The sequence below is a fragment of the Mixophyes fleayi genome, chromosome 6, assembly GCF_038048845.1.
Source record: "Mixophyes fleayi isolate aMixFle1 chromosome 6, aMixFle1.hap1, whole genome shotgun sequence".
Lineage (NCBI taxonomy): Eukaryota > Metazoa > Chordata > Amphibia > Anura > Limnodynastidae > Mixophyes > Mixophyes fleayi.
Genome location: NC_134407.1, coordinates 3,952,425 through 3,970,358, shown reverse-complemented (window position 1 = coordinate 3,970,358; position 17,934 = coordinate 3,952,425). Strand labels below are relative to the sequence as shown.

Sequence of the window (17,934 nt, the reverse complement as noted above, 5' to 3'; positions counted from 1 at the left end):
GTTGTTTTTTTAACTTTGTTGAAACAATGTTGCAGTTCATAGTAACATAGTAACACTATGTTACTATGTTGTGAATTTGTAAACTTGTCTTAGAATGAAATAGATTCCTATAGATTCTAATAGAGTGTAAGCTTTCGAGCAGGGTTCTCTTACCTCTCTGTCTGTATGTATTACCCAGTATTGTATTATTAATGTTTGTTCCCAATTGTAAAGCGCTACGGAATTTGCTGGCGCTATATAAATAAATGTTGATGATGATGATGATGAAATAGGATAACATATATCTTTCCTGAAATTGATAATGGCCCAGTGTTATACAACTTTAAGGGTAAAGTGAGTTAGAGAGTTGCCCCTGAATGAGAGATGAAGGGATACGAGATTTACGACTGATAGTTGCTGCGCAGTCGGTCGCTGCACCTGGTATCTATTGCCCAGCGAGACCGTTCCTGGCAGGAGATCTGTGGAGGGCCGTCCCCTGTGACATACACTCATCTGTTCCCCTGATGCTCAAAGCTATTGTTTCTTTTGGACAAAGAGATTTGGATTTCCTGATTGGCGTTGGACTTTTACACCAGACCTCTTACAGTCACTTCCTTTCTCTCTGTTGTATTAATTATTTTTATGTTTACATTTAACAATTCATTTCTTTTTAGGAAATACATTGCTCTGTGCGCTCAGCAGGAAAACTGTGTGGCAGCTCCCACTGGCATCAATACAATACTCCCACTGGCATCAATACAATGCTCTCACTGGCATCAATACAATACTCCCACTGGCATCAATACAATACTCCCACTGGCATCAATACAATACTCCCACTGGCATCAATACAATACCCACACTGACATCAATACAATACTCCCACTGGCATCAATACAATACCCACACTGACATCAATACAATAATCCCACTGGCATCAATACAATACTCACACTGACATCAATACAATACTCCCACTGGCATCAATACAATACTCCCACTGGCATCAATACAATACTCCCACTGGCATCAATACAATACCCACACTGACATCAATACAATACTCCCACTGGCATCAATACAATACCCACACTGACATCAATACAATACTCCCACTGGCATCAATACAATACTCCCACTGGCATCAATACAATTCCCACACTGGCATTAATACAATACTCCCACTGGCATCAATACAATACCCACACTGACATCAATACAATAATCCCACTGGCATCAATACAATACTCACACTGACATCAATACAATACTCCCACTGGCATCAATACAATACTCCCACTGGCATCAATACAATACTCCCACTGGCATCAATACAATACCCACACTGACATCAATACAATACTCCCACTGGCATCAATACAATACCCACACTGACATCAATACAATACTCCCACTGGCATCAATACAATACTCCCACTGGCATCAATACAATACCCACACTGACATCAATACAATACTCCCACTGGCATCAATACAATACCCACACTGACATCAATACAATAATCCCACTGGCATCAATACAATACTCACACTGACATCAATACAATACTCCCACTGGCATCAATACAATACTCCCACTGGCATCAATACAATACTCCCACTGGCATCAATACAATACCCACACTGACATCAATACAATACTCCCACTGGCATCAATACAATACCCACACTGACATCAATACAATACTCCCACTGGCATCAATACAATACTCCCACTGGCATCAATACAATACCCACACTGGCATTAATACAATACTCCCACTGGCATCAATACAATACTCCCACTCTCATTAATACAATACTCCCACTGGCATCAATACAATACTCCCACTGACATCAATACAATACTCCCACTCTCATTAATACAATACTCCCACTGGCATCAATACAATACTCCCACTGGCATCAATACAATACCCACACTGACATCAATACAATACTCCCACTGGCATCAATACAATACCCACACTGACATCAATACAATACTCCCACTCTCATTAATACAATACTCTCACTGGCATCAATACAATACTCCCACTGGCATCAATACAATACTCTCACTGGCATCAATACAATACTACCACTGGCATCATTACAATATTCCCACTGGCATCAATACAATACTCCCACTGGCATCAATACAATACTCCCACTGGCATCAATACAATACCCACACTGACATCAATACAATACTCCCACTGGCATCAATACAATACTCCCACTGGCATCAATACAATACTCCCACTGGCATCAATACAATACACTCACTGGCATCATTACAATACTTCCACTGGCATCAATACAATACTCCCACTGGCATCAATACAATACCCACACTGACATCAATACAATACTCCCACTGGCATCAATACAATACCCACACTGACATCAATACAATAATCCCACTGGCATCAATACAATACTCACACTGACATCAATACAATACTCCCACTGGCATCAATACAATACTCCCACTGGCATCAATACAATACTCCCACTGGCATCAATACAATACCCACACTGACATCAATACAATACTCCCACTGGCATCAATACAATACCCACACTGACATCAATACAATACTCCCACTGGCATCAATACAATACTCCCACTGGCATCAATACAATACCCACACTGGCATTAATACAATACTCCCACTGGCATCAATACAATACTCCCACTCTCATTAATACAATACTCCCACTGGCATCAATACAATACTCCCACTGACATCAATACAATACTCCCACTCTCATTAATACAATACTCCCACTGGCATCAATACAATACTCCCACTGGCATCAATACAATACCCACACTGACATCAATACAATACTCCCACTGGCATCAATACAATACCCACACTGACATCAATACAATACTCCCACTCTCATTAATACAATACTCTCACTGGCATCAATACAATACTCCCACTGGCATCAATACAATACTCTCACTGGCATCAATACAATACTACCACTGGCATCATTACAATATTCCCACTGGCATCAATACAATACTCCCACTGGCATCAATACAATACTCCCACTGGCATCAATACAATACCCACACTGACATCAATACAATACTCCCACTGGCATCAATACAATACTCCCACTGGCATCAATACAATACTCCCACTGGCATCAATACAATACTCACACTGACATCAATACAATACTCCAACTGGCATCAATACAATACTCCCACTGGCATCAATACAATACTCCCACTGGCATCAATACAATACACTCACTGGCATCATTACAATACTTCCACTGGCATCAATATAATACTCCCACTGGCATCAATACAATACTCCCACTGGCATCAATATAATACTACCACTGGCATCATTACAATATTCCCACTGGCATCAATACATTTCTCCCATTAGCATCAATTCATGAATACTTCCACTGACATCATTACAATACTTACACTGGCATCATTACAATACTCCCACTGGCATCAATATGCTCAGGTGAATGAGGTCCTACTGCTGCCATCTCCGCACATTGGTTGCTCATGTGTGGGTGACAATCCATAAAATGATGTGTCTGATAGTGCCAATGGGGATGGTTGTGTTAATTGGTAAGAATACCAGGGATGGTTCGGGAATTTGATAAGCTGCCTGAAGAGATGAGTGTACTTATAGTTGTATATACACTATATATACAAAAGTATTCAGAGACCATTACACCAACAGGGACTGTAATGACATTGTATTCAGATACATATACTTTAATATGGAGTTGGTCCCCCTATTGCAGGGATAACATTCCAGTCTTCTTGGAAGGCTCCACAAGATGTTGGAGTGTTTCTGTGGGAATTTGTGCCCATTCATTCTGTAGAGCATTTATGAGGTCAGACCCTGATGTTGGATGAGAAGGTCTAGCTCCCAATCTCCATCCAGGTCATCCTAAAGGTGTTCGATGGGGTTGAGCTCAGGGCTCTGTGCGGACCAGTCAAGTTCTTCCACACGAACTCATCAAACCATGTCTTTGTAGTCCTTGCTTTGTGCACTGGGGCACAGTCATCTTGGAATAGAAAAGGGCTTTTCCCAAAATGTTGCCACAAAGTTGGAAGCATAGCAGTGTCCAAAATGACTCGGTATGCTGAAGCATTAAGATTGCCCTTCACTGGAGATAAGGGGCCTAGCCCAAACCCTGAAAAACAGCCCCATACCATTATCCCTCCTCCACCAAACTTCACAGTTGGCATAATGCAGTCAGGCAGGTAACGTTCTCCTGGCATCCGTCAAACCCAGACTCGCTCATCTGACTGCTAAACAGAGAAGCGTAATACGTCACTCCACAGAACACGTTTCCACTGCTCCACAGTCCAGTGTCGGTGTGCTTTACACCACTCCATCCGATACTTGTCATTGGTCTTGGTGATGTGAGGCTGCATGCAGCTGCTCGGCCATGGAAACCCATTCCATTAAGCTCCCGCTGCACAGTTTTTGTACTTACATTAATGCCAGTGGAAGTTCGGAACTCTTCAGCTATGGAATCAGCAGAGCGTTGGCAACTTTTACGCACCATGCGCCTTAGCAGTCGTTGACCCTGCTCTGTGATTTTACATGGTCTTCCGCTTCGTGGCTGATTTGCTGTTGTTCCTAAACGCTTCCACTTTCTAATAATATCACTTACAGTTGACCGTGGAATATGCAGCAGGGATGAAATTTCACGAACCGTCTTATTGTAAAGGTGGCATCTTATCACAGTACCACGCTGTACCACACAGTGCCACACATCCTATCACAGTACCACACATCCTATCACAGTACCACGCTTGTAGTCACTGAGCTCTTCAGTACGACCCGTTTTGTATCACAAATGTTTGCAAATGGAGACTGCATGGCTGGGTGCTGGATGTTATGCACCTCTGGCAACGGGTCTGATTGAAACACCTCAATTTAATAATTAACAAGTGTGGCCAAATACTTTTGTCCATATATATATATATATATATATATATATATATATATATATATATATAATTGTTCAATATAGCATTAGCGGCCAGGTATCCTGACACATGTGTCTTTTCGTGTTACTGTTACAGTGTTACTGTTATCCAGAACAAATGGGTTAAATGATAGACAGAACGTATAGACGGCCTATTGAATTTATATGACATCAGAACAAGGAGAACAATATACAGTTGCAGCATTTCCTGTATCTACACAGAGGTCACCAACTGACATATTTTGGGAAATTGGAAAAACAATATAGTTTTGTGTTACTAGAATTGTCGTCAATAAAGTTATAAATGGCCCAGAGAGAACTTTGTGTTACTCTATAAAATCTTTGTAATGTTTCCCTTATAACCCCCAGTATAATGTCACAAAAGGCTGCTTCTTCCTATTTAAGGACATGGCGGTGAATATGAGGGTATCACAGCGTTGGGGTCACCCACAGTAATGCACCTAATGTTCAGCCCCAATACATAAATGAGATTTTGTGCTGCCAGAAGAGATCGATAAATGAGCTCCAGGGGTGCACAGGGGCGAACGCAGGATTAAGAAGGGGGGGTTTCCGCCCCCCCGAAAAAAAAAAATATTGCGAGAGGGAGCTGCTGCGCATGCGCAGCAGCTCCATTTTGGCGAGTCTGAATTCTACAGCAGCCGCGGCGCTGTCAAGCAGCATCCGCGGCAGTGCTGTATTATACTTCAATACAGCACTGCCGCGGACGCTTCTTTGACAGCGCCGCGGCTGCTGTACAGTTCCGTTGTTTCGCGGAGGGGAGGGGTTTCTGGAGAACCAGAAACCCCCCCTGCGTGCACCACTGGTGCAGGGCGCCTTTATTAGTGGTTTCTAGTATAGCGGGCAGCCAGGGTTATGTTCCTCCAGAAAATGATTACACAACCTCAGAAGTGCTGGAGATTGGGCAATTAATTATCATGGGAACCTTTGTGCACCATGCAGAAGCACTCTGAATTACAGACAAGTAGGGGCAGGCTGAGCTAGGGGTAGGAGGGCATTTGCCCCCTGGGTTGGTACAATCTGTACAGAGACAGGCAGATATTCCTCCGCTGTTCCATGCACATTAGAATGGCTGGGGGTATCCTGTGCCCACCTCTCTGCCAGGTGTGACCGTGAACTCTGTAGCTGAGCTCCATGCATGCTGATTGGTTGATAGAGCCGACCGTTCACCAATCAGAGTGGTGGGATTGTCCTCTCACACACCGATTGGTGAATGGCTGGTATCAGGGCCAGATTTACCGCTAGGCAACCTAGGCACCTAGCGGCTCTCGGGGGGCACAGCTGGGGGGCTGGTGTGGTGGCTGGTCTCCTCCCTCCCTCCTCTGTGTGGCCTGCTCTGTGTCACATGGGACGTGCACCACATGACAGGTGCCGTCCCATGTGTGAAGGGGATGAAGACTCCACAGCTCCTAGATGGAAAAAGGTAAGTTGAGGGAGGGGTGGGGTAGTATATTAAGTGTGTGTGGCCACTGTGTTCATGTATTATCTGTATGTGTGTGTGTGTGTGTGTGAGGGGCCACTGCGTGTGTGTATTATATGTGTGTGAGGGGCCACTGCGTGCATGTATTATGTGTGTGTGTGTGTGTGAGGGGCCACTGTGTGTGTGAATGGGGGGCGGGGGCCCAAACCGATATCTTGCCTAGGGCCCCATGAGGTGTAAATCCGGCTCTGGCTGGTATTATCCACCTATTAGAGTGCTGGAAGCTGGTGTGCCAGGACTGCCAAACTTTTCCAGCACGCTAAGAAACATTGTGGGATCAGGATGGTTAAGTGATACATTGGAGTTGATACCCAATATCTGAAGTCTGCATTTTGTCACCAATGGAGATTGGGGCAGTGGTCCTGCATTATAAAACTACTACGATCATGGGTGTATAGTAAAACCACCAGAGAAAAGGGGTGGTCTGCATAACAAAGCTGCCAGAGATTGTTTTTGGAGGGGGATCTGTGCATTGCATATCAGTCACTAGAATGCTCTGTGCCTCGTATATCAGTCACTAGAATGCTCTGTGCCTCGTATATCAGTCACAAGAATGCTCTCTGCAATGTATATCAGTCACTAGAATGCTCTCTGCAATGTATATCAGTCACTAGAATGCTCTCTGCATTGCATATCAGTCACTAGAATGCTCTGTGCCTCGTATATCGGTCACTAGAATGCTCTCTGCCTCATATATCGGTCACAAGAATGTTCTCTGCGTTGTATATTAGTCACTAGAGTGCTCTCTGCCTTGTATATCGGTCACTAGAATGTTCTTTGCATTGTATATTGGTCACTAGAATGCTCTCTGCATTGTATATAGGTCACAAGAATGCTCTCTGCCTCGTGTATATATCGGTCACTAGAATGTTCTCTGTGTTGTACATTGGTCACTGGAATGCTCTCTGCACTGTATATCGGTCACTAGAATGCTCTCTGCATTGTATATCGGTCACTAGAAAGCTCTCTGCATTGTATATCGGTCAATAAATATTTTCTGTATTGTATATTGTTTATTAAGGTGCTCTCTCTCTTGTATCAGAGTTACTAGGATATTCTCTGCACTTGTATATCGATAACTAGAATGTTCTCTGCATTGCATATTGGTCACTAGAATGCTCTCTGCATTGTATATTGGTCACTAAAATGCTCTCTGCACTGAATATCGGTCACTAGAATGCTCTCTGCGTTGTATACCGTTCACTAGAATGCTCTCTGCGTTGTATATCGGTAACTAGAATGCTTTCTGCACTGTATATTGGTCACTAGAATGCACTCTGCACTGTATATCAGTCACTAGAATGCACTCTGCACTGTATATCAGTCACTAGAATGCCCTGCGTTATATATCGGTCAATAGAATGCTCACTGAATTGTATATCGGTCACTAGAATGCTCTCTGCACTGTATATCGGTCACTAGAATGCTATCTGAACTGTATATCAGTCACTAGAATGCTCTGCGTTGTATATCGGTCACTGGAATACTCTCTGCACTGTATTTCGGTCACTAGGATGCACTCTGAACTGTATATTGGTCACTAGAATGCTCTCTGCATTGTATATCAGTCACTAGAATGCTCACTGCATTGTATATCGGTCACTAGAATGCTCTCTGCATTGTATATCGGTCACTAGAATGCTCTCTGCATTGTATATCGGTCAATAAATATTTTCTGTATTGTATATTGTTTATTAAGGTGCTCTCTCTTTTGTATCAGAGTTACTAGGATATTCTCTGCTCTATATATGCATTATACACCAGAGTACTTGGCCTTGAATACTAGTCAGATGGGATTGGTAGGTGTACTGGATTATAGCTCTTGTTATATATTTTATTGGCTATATAGAACCACAAACAGATCATAAAACCACGCCCGCTCAGTTTTTGACACATCCATTTTTCCTTTGCAGTGCTGTGGTAGATCACCCTTGTCCAACTGCTTGTATTTGCTCCAAAGCCCAAAAATTGCCCACCTACCCCTCCAAATACAAAAGTGAGGCATGTAAGAAAAGATGTCCCCTCACTCTCATGACTTCTCATAGACAGAAACAGGGCTGTGACGAGCAGTAATATATGGGAAACAGCAGAGGCTTTAATTAGCTAAGGATGTGATCTAAACGTGACAGTGAGCAGGACTAACAGGTAACGTTTTTATGTTGGTGGTTGACGTAATACTACGACGATTCACAAAATGGCAAATGGTTGCGCACAGCATCTGTGGGGGCACTTCTGAAAAGCCAGAATGGGATCACGCAGGGAGACAAAGGTCAAATCGCTGCCTTTGCACAGAACCGGGGGACAAGGTGTGAGACAGATGTAACTGTCATTGTTTCTGCACATAGAACAGATGATCTGAGCACTGAGTCCCCCATTGTTTGTGTCTTCACAGTCATAGCCATGGTTAGAGGGGTATTACTGCTGCCCAGGATCTACCCTCTATAGCGGACTATATGAAGCGTAACTGTCGCCATTTCTAGCACTGCTCTGACACCGGCATTAGACGCTCTCTGCATGGTTTTTCGGCTTGTGCAGAGCAGGATGCCTAAAATGAATTCTAAAGCTTTTCTTTATTATCAATAAAAAAACGCCAATAATTGATGACATAAGTATAGCCTCCCCCTTGTTTTAATACTTGGAAGAAGTTCTCAGAGCTGCGGTTACAGATGTGGCTCTATTTGGGTCTCTACCAGCTTTGCACATCTGGACCCTGTAATCTACGTCCGCTTTTATTTTTTCCAACATTGCTGGGTCTCCATCAGGCTGGATGGGGACCGTTGGTGAACAGTAATTCTCAAATCTTTTCACCAACTCACATAAGATCTGAGCTCTGACTGGGCCACTCCAGGACATTTTTGACCATCTCACATTGATCCTCGTTATGACCCATTCTACAAAATTCCCAGCACCTTGTCTCTCTATTCCTTTATGATGTACTTGACAGTGCTCCATACAATACAAAATAGTTTTAAATCTACCTATATCCTTTCCTGATTTGTGCTTCCAATAACCCCTTTCTTGGATTTGCATGGAATGTGAATTGATCTTCATGATGAAGCTCTCATTTAGAAATTAACTAACCAATTGTGAGACATCTAACTGATATGTGTATTTATTTACAAATCAATTGAAACACTTTCATTCTAGACTAATTAGTAAACGGTGGTATTAGATGACTGGTTGCAGCAGGGTTTAATTAGCAGTTACTTAGCAATACGGGCAAGTACTTATGTAATCAATGATATGAGCCTGGACATATGTCCATTTTTGTACCGTAAATTACACAAATTTGCACTGCGCATGCCCACAAAGAGAACACATGCACACTTGTGTGAATCTGACACTTGTCTAATGGTCAGTCTAATGTAGAGGGAGGTTCGGCCAAAGGCTCACTGTCCAATTCAGTGACACATCTAGGTGGGCAAATCAGGCTGTCTGTTACCAGCCAGATAACTCCCAGAATACACTGGGGCTGAAAGTTTCGCCAAAGGATAACCGCGCACAGATGCTCACTGTATACGGGTGCATGACCGATAATTGTCTCATAAAACTTGAGGAAACAATATTGATATTAGTGTTATTGTAGTGTGTGTAGCTGGGTCTTGAAGGAGTGATGCAATTTATTATTATTAATAATATGGGAATAGAGCATTTATAGGGGATGTTTTTTACATAAATCACTATGGCAGGCTATAAGAAGAATGTTTTCATTTGCCATTTCCTCTTATCTTTGTTGTTCAGCCGGCTATTAATGATTTAGGATGTTGGACTACCATGGCAACCACAGTCACATGGCACATGCCGTAGTGAGCAGAGAGGCTTTGGAACACCACTCTGAGCTCTGTCTGTCTTCCTTCTTTCTTCCTTGCTCTGTCATCACATGATTGTGCCTGTCTAGCAGACTGTCTGTGATTGGCAGTCAGTAATTTTTGCCAATCAGAGATAACCAGAAATGAAAAAGGAGATCATGATTTGTAGGCGGATAGCTAAGAAAATTACTCAGACACAGGCTTAAACGGGAATTAACTTGTTATTTAAAGGGAAACATATGTCTAAGTATAATTCCTGCTTTAATTCTCATAAGTAATATGAAAGTAAACCACAACAATGTCTATAAAGGAGTTATCTATATCTAATTATCTATAAAGGAGTTGTCCTCTGCTGTACATTCCTTGGTAATGAGTCAACGTATTTGCATATTGTCACTGAAAATGAATTTAAGTGGGGATTAAGGGGGATCTACTAAAGGTTGTTTTTCTCACTTTTTTAAATGAATAAAAATCGCTACAAATTGTTAGAAGTATATTATAAATTCCTTGTCTCAATTCTCTAATTTGTGAAAACAGTGATTTTCTATCAAGTTCATGCGATATGCAGCGATATCCAATGATTTAAAAAATGTGATTTCACCCCAAATGCTTTAATCTCTGAGCTTTTCCTATTTGTTTTGATGGCTTTTCCATGTGATTAGGTGATTAGTAAACTGACCTGTGAATCAGTAAAATAGCAATTTTTAATCAGTATTTCTGCAAATCGACCTTTAATAGATTTCTCCCAATCTCTATAATTCTTCTTAACGATCACCAGTGAGATTGTCCTAGTGGGAAATGTATCTGAGTATGTAACATATGTGTGTACAACAGAAGTATGATCATAAGAACATGTACATGGGATATTAGGAATATTATCACTGCAATGTGGGACAAGAATCTGCGTCATTGACAGCAGCTCTGATATAATATTCACACACAAACGTTGGTACTCTGCCTCTTCTGAATGACTCCCTATATCACTGTCAAAATAATTATATTTTTTTGCATTGTACTTTAACAAGACGGGTTTGTAAAACTTCTTGTAGGGGCAGAAAACTCAGAGAGCCGTTTATATTATTTTTGTTATTATTTTATCCGCCACAGTAACTAGTTTTTTTTGTCTGTCTGGTGATAAAACTAATCCTGATAGATTTGGGTCAAGGAAAAAAACACGTCTGCACCACAGATTTCAGACACTATTCTCACACACAACTCTCCACCCTACACACAGACACACACGCACACACAAATACACAGCCTCACACACACACAAATACACACACGCACACATGCACACACAAATACACAGCCTCACACACACACAAATACACACACGCTACCAAGATATGGCCACATCCAAATACTTATTTATAACAAAAGGTCACAAAAAGTTGACACATCTGGTTTGCAGGGGAATCTCCCAACACAGCTGGAGACAGACACTACAAATATCTGAGAAACCCTCAAACGCTCACAGGATGCAGCTGAATAGACTGCAAGCTTTTTGGTTCAGTGCTACTCTGTAACAAAAATAGACTTAGGGCTAGATTTACTAACCGGCGGGTTTGAAATAGTGGAGATGTTGCCCATAGCAACCAATCAGATTCTAGCTGTCATTTTGTAGAATGCAAGAAATAAATAAAAGCTAGAATCTGATTGGTTGCTATAGGCAACATCCCCACTTTTTCAAACCCGCAGTTTAGTAAATATACCCCTTAAAGTTAAACTTGATAAAAAATAAATTGATACAAATGTTCTAGTCTTCCTTTTACTCTCAAAAAGTCTTTCAGAAGTTTCTCACTGATCATCTCTGGAAAAACTACAATCATACTTGGCAACTTTTAGTTCCTCCCCTCCGGGATCTCCGGCGAGCGCGATTAAGGGCGTGGCAATGCAGTCACGTCATCGTGGCCCCGTGTGGCATCACACAGTGGGGGCCAGGGACTGATGATGCGATTCGTGTCATAAAGCCCCACCTCACCCGAGGTTCGGGAGTGCGCCTGCTCTTCTGGGAGCCTGGGAGGACTCTATGAATTTCGGGAGTAGACAAGTATGATTCAAATTAATATTTTAACAAGAATAATTTTTTTATTGCCACAAAACAACACAGAATAAAAACACATTGATTGTAAGCTATTATTATTATTATTTTTTTTAAGCTTTTAGACATAGAAAAATAGCTGTAGACATAGTATATAAGTTATATTATATCTACAGTTTCACTACCCAGAAAATAACATTTATTTATTGGTAGGGTGGGGCGAGATAACTACAGTAACTCAATCTCATTGTTTAGGAAAGAACCAAGTTAATTAAATATAAATTAGCAAAATCGGGACAGAAATACCTCAGTCCACCTAACTACACCCACATTTTCACAAAGCCACGCCCCCTTTAGGGTCAGAGAATCTGGACAGACTCGCCAATATCGGGGATGTTGTGGGGTATCCTTGTGCAACATGAATTGTCCTCCTCCAATCTATATCTTCAGGTTGGAAATGACCCAATCTTAGGCTCAGTTATATGGTGCAATGATGAGGTCTGACTGAAAGCACCAATCAGAGAGATATTTAATGCATTACTTACATCTGGGATCTTCAAGGGACAAGTCTGCGGGCGTGACAATGAGATTTATGTAATCATGGGCCCAAATCGTCCACCACCGCCCGCAGAGCAGCATCACAGTTCATCTCCCCGAAATTGTCTCACAGACGATCCAGGAGAGTAGGTAAATGCCCCCATTCCAAGAGAATAGGTAAGTGCCCCCAGCCCACAGGGGCTGTGGGCAGGTGTGTACTGCCCCCTCGGGCCGGTCCCATAGTGGGCTTCCTTCAGGGGCTGTGGGGCAGGGGGCACTGCCCCCTCGGGCCGGTCCCATAGTGGGCCTCCTTCAGGGGCTGTGGGGCAGGGGGGCACTGCCCCCTCGGGCCGGTCCCATAGTGGGCTACCTTTGGCAGACCCCTACAGTGATTTATTTTTTTCTATTTAAAAAAAAATGAATACATTTCAGGGTTCAATTATAGTTTATGTTTCAAAGTGAGTTTCCCTTCCGCGTATTGACCATGATTTACACGTGTGAATTTGAACTTGAAAATGATCTGTACAAAAGTGAAATATATATGTCTTAAATCCGTAAAAGTCAACATCTATATCGGGGTCTGAATTCTTTTGCAAGACCTGTAATTCTGTGGGATGGAGCAGAGACACTAATGGTCCGTTCACACCAGCTTCGCTGAGGGGTAGAAGGACCCCCACATCTTGTTTCCTGCCGTCCTTCTGACATTAACTCTAAATGTAATTTCCAGGGAAGAGACATTTTGGGGCCAAGTTAGGGTTGTAACATAGTAGTTAGGTCTAATAACTGTTTCTTGGAGGAGGAAGTAAGCAATCGATTATTAAGAAATAACTACAAGCTGCTGCCAGCGGAGGCTTCAGCTGCAGAATTCCAAGTTAACATTTTTACAACTGCGAAGAGTAAACCACTCAACGATCATAATAATTAGTAAAGACTTCAGAACGTCTGGAGTTAGTTTCTTCTATAAACTCATTTTGTCACGATTACCAGGTAGAACGTATAAATGGTTGATGCATCATAAACCACATTTTTGGCAATTCGGAGCTTTGTGTTGGAAAAGCATTAATACAAATAAACACTGACAGGTAATTCACAAGTAATGAACATCTAGTGGTGTAAGTGAGAGGATATACCAAGGTTCCAATCTGGAAACTGTCCAGAAGCCAAACAATTTATATACAGTATATTATACAGACGTCAATTATAGACTATTTAATCCTACATCTAATAATTTGAAAGTTACTATGTGTCTGGTTGTAATGGACACATTCCAGGAACACACGTAAATAATGAATTATTTATTCTGTTTTCCCACAGAGTATAACCCTCCTGAAGAACATTTATTAGGATTTGAGCACAAGTTGTGTTTCTCCATTTGTGACATTGATGGTTTACAATGTGCTGCGTTTGTTGTTTCTTTGCTTATTCGATCTGCAAGTTGGCGTCTTTTGCAAATTGTAACTATTCACTGGAAGGCGGTCTGTGGAACTGCAAGTCCCAGCATGTCCTGAAAGCCTGTGACTTGTAGCTCCAAACAGTTCTGTATCCACAGGTTGCCTAATGATTGGAGCTTTGAGATTTTGTTGAGCAGAACAATCTGGTCGCAGTTCTGCAGAAGTAACTGCATCAAACTCGAAGAAATGAGATTTCATTCTGCATATGAGACAGTGAGATGAGCGAAGGGTGGAGACTGGAGAATCTAGAAGATAGATCATGAATTGCCCAGATTTGCAGAGAGGTTCACAGTGTAAGGGGCCTATTTAAGATTTTTGGCCCCAGTAAGTATCATCTGTCATTGCAACGATGACAGAGACAATTTACTATACAAGTCTTGTTGAGACAGCGCATCCATTTGTGGTAAACAACACAGGGAATTCAATGGCTAATATCATCTTCCGATGGCATTAGCCATCGGGATCAAGCTGAGCTAAGCTTTTCGGAGCTTGATGAAACTGCCCAGACCGCAGCCCCCATAGATATGGTGACTGCTGGATTGTGCAGTACTAATGTAGGATATCTCTGATATGTGTTAGACTTTTCCTAAATAACCACATTACTTAAAAATGCCTAAACCATGCAGAGAAAGCCTGTTCCACATGGTTTAGGGCTTCAAATAGGCCCCTTAAAGTCCCTCATTCCAACAGAACCATCGGTCGGATGCTGTGAGCTCCTTCTGAACACACAAGATAAAACTTTGCTGCAAGTAAACCTTAACCAACGTCTTTTGAAATCTAAATTCCATAAATATGACAATTTAAATATAGTCAGCCCTGAAGTGCTCTTATGTTAGATCACATCTAGACGAGAGGGAAAATTGCAATACATTCAAATAAATCAGGATAACTTCAAATTATAGAGGATGTCTTTAGAATAACCTCTTCTAACTGCCACCCTACGTGTATCAGTCTTCCTGTCAGGGGTCTTCTTGACTTTTTAAGTACTAGAAATACTGCTGCGTCTGTCTCCTGTGCGTGGAACTGACTCTAGGGAGAGAGTAGCAGTAGTGGGGATGAAAGACAAGAGGCGAATGTGTCGATAAGGAATCGTTTCTGCGACACACGTCCGGCGCAGCGTACAGGGAAGTTACTGATGTGTTACTGGATCTGACGACATTGAATCCAGGTGACGGGAGAACATTAGTAGATTACAGAAGAATGAGACTATTGCTGACAACCCTGAAGACGTAATTATTGTCTGACCGCGTTATCTACGGGAGACACGATGGACACTGATTTGATGAATAGTAGATCCTGGTGTTATGATAATATAATACATGAGTGATGTTAGTATATGTGTAAACACTGATAAGTTATATGTTTATTAGAAGTGAGTTTTGATATCAGCACTACAGAGTTTACTAGGAAAAATTGTCACCTCGGGAATTCTTATATATATATAAAAATGACAGTCTATAGGACAATGGGAGTCTGATACATGAGGGTAAGTGCTACATATTACATACTGGTCCAGCTAGAATGCAAAGGTAAGAGTATTTAGTGGGCTGTGTGATCAGTCACACAGCAATGTTGGTCAGAGGGTTGTTGTCTTGTGTTAGCTGTGTAGAGGGTGGTAATAGGGTAACCTAGGGACATTAAGAGGGTGGTTGAGGAATATTATAAGCTTGTCTGAAGAGGTGGGTTTTCAGAGAACGTTTGAAAGTTTGAAGACTAGAGGAAAGTCTTACTGTGCGAGGGAGGGAATTTCACAAAGTGGGTGCAGCCCGGAAAAAGTCCTGTAACCGGGAATGGGAGGATGTGATGAGAGTGGAAGAGAGACGCAGATCCTGTGCAGAACGGAGGTGTCGATTTGGGAGATATTTTGAGACAAGTGAGGAGATGTATGTTGGTGCAATTTTGTTAATGGCCTTGTATGTTAGTAGAAGAATTTTATATTGGATTCAGTAATTAACAGGCAGCCAATGTAGAGACTGATAGAGTGACACAGCAGAGGAAGAATCAATCTACCCGTTGTGCGCAAAATATATTGTAGGGATGAGAGTTTGATTTTGGGAAGACCAGTAAGGAGGGAATTACAATAGTCTATGCGGGAGATGATGAGTGCATGAATTAGAGTTTTTGCAGTGTCTTAGATATGTACATATTCTGGAGTTGTTTCTAAGATATATGTAACATGATGTAAATATAGAGTCCATTTAGAGAACAAAGGATAGTTCTGAGTCAAGGATTACACCTAGGCAGCGAGCTAGTGGGGTGGGATTTATGGTCATGTAGTTATCAGAAATAGAAGTGTCAGGTCGGTAACTCCTGTTGGTGGGTGGAAATATTATTAGCTCTGTTTTTGAAAGATTGAGATTGAGTTGGCGGGAGGACATCCAGGATGGAATGGCAGAAAGACAGTCAGATAATCTTTAGGCTGAATTCTGGCTCGGTGTACAAAAAATAACGACTTTCTCTACTGGATGTTGGCAATGAGCGCACCAAAAATGTATTGATGGGAAGCCCAAGCCCGTATTCTACCATTCTCCCACAATAACAGCCACCAGACCGAGCCGGAACTACCATTAGGCAAACCCACGCGGTTTTCTATGGCGCCAAGGTTTTGGGGGGATGGAGTGCTGCTTAGGGTGCCCCAAGGGCTTGTACTCGTCCTGCCACAAACTACGCAAAGCTTATATATATATATATATATATATATATATGTTTATTTATTTAAGTATATACCTGCAGCACTATCATTGCTTCTCCATATTTCTGGCCCTAATGTGACAGGATATATTATCCCTATTTTCATACCTCCGAACTTGAAAGATCTCAGAATCAGGACAGGGGGCGCAGATGAGAAGGGAGCATGACCACACAGGGGCATTTCATGTCAAGCATTGGTGATGGATCCTCCCCCATAGGCAAACCGAGTGTGTGTGTGGGGGGGGGGGGGGGGGGGGGGGGGGTCCTAGTGCCTGGAAACCCCCCACCAAGCCTGGGGCACTGTATAATTGAGGTGGCTGGACCCTGCTCCCGCTTCACACAGCTCTGCTTGAAAAGGAAGAGCTGCATCTAACCTAACAGTAGTGCACACAGCATTGCTCATATATATTATGGGGATAGGAAGAGTTTGAGAGCAGCCAAGCACTGTCTAAAATTATAGCCATATCCCCATGCATGCTGGTCATGCCCACTGGCGGCGTGGTGTGGAAACCCCTCTCTACAAATCCTGCATTTGCCCCTGTCCCCCACTATAAAAACATCCCTTCAACACCTGGTGCAGCTGCTACTGGTAAGGGGGGGGCATTGAAGGGGCATCGCACCGGGGGACGCATCTGCCAACTGTCCTCGAATCAAGACAAAGTCATGATACAGCGGATGGTGGTAGAGTTGGGAAGAACATGGGATCTGTATTCTCAACTTCACTTCTCCTAAACAATTTGCTTTGTTGCAGGAGATGAGTCACTCCTCACCCGTCTCTCAGCCCTTGTTACAGTAACTGGAACAGATTATCATAACCAGTAAAATGAATTTTCCTAGAGAGAGATTACTTCTGGATATCCCCACTTATTTCTGAGCATCCTCCTGCTTTTCCTGGAAACATGGTAGAACATAAAGACAATGACGGTTTAT

At 42.3% G+C, this 17,934-nt stretch overlaps 1 protein-coding gene across 1 annotated transcript in view; it reads right to left on the bottom strand.

Moving 5' to 3' along the window:
• Positions 1-17,934, bottom strand: part of AFAP1L2 (actin filament associated protein 1 like 2) — a 101,867-nt gene that overhangs the window by 62,034 nt on the left and 21,899 nt on the right. The gene's annotated exons all lie outside the window — the stretch shown is intronic.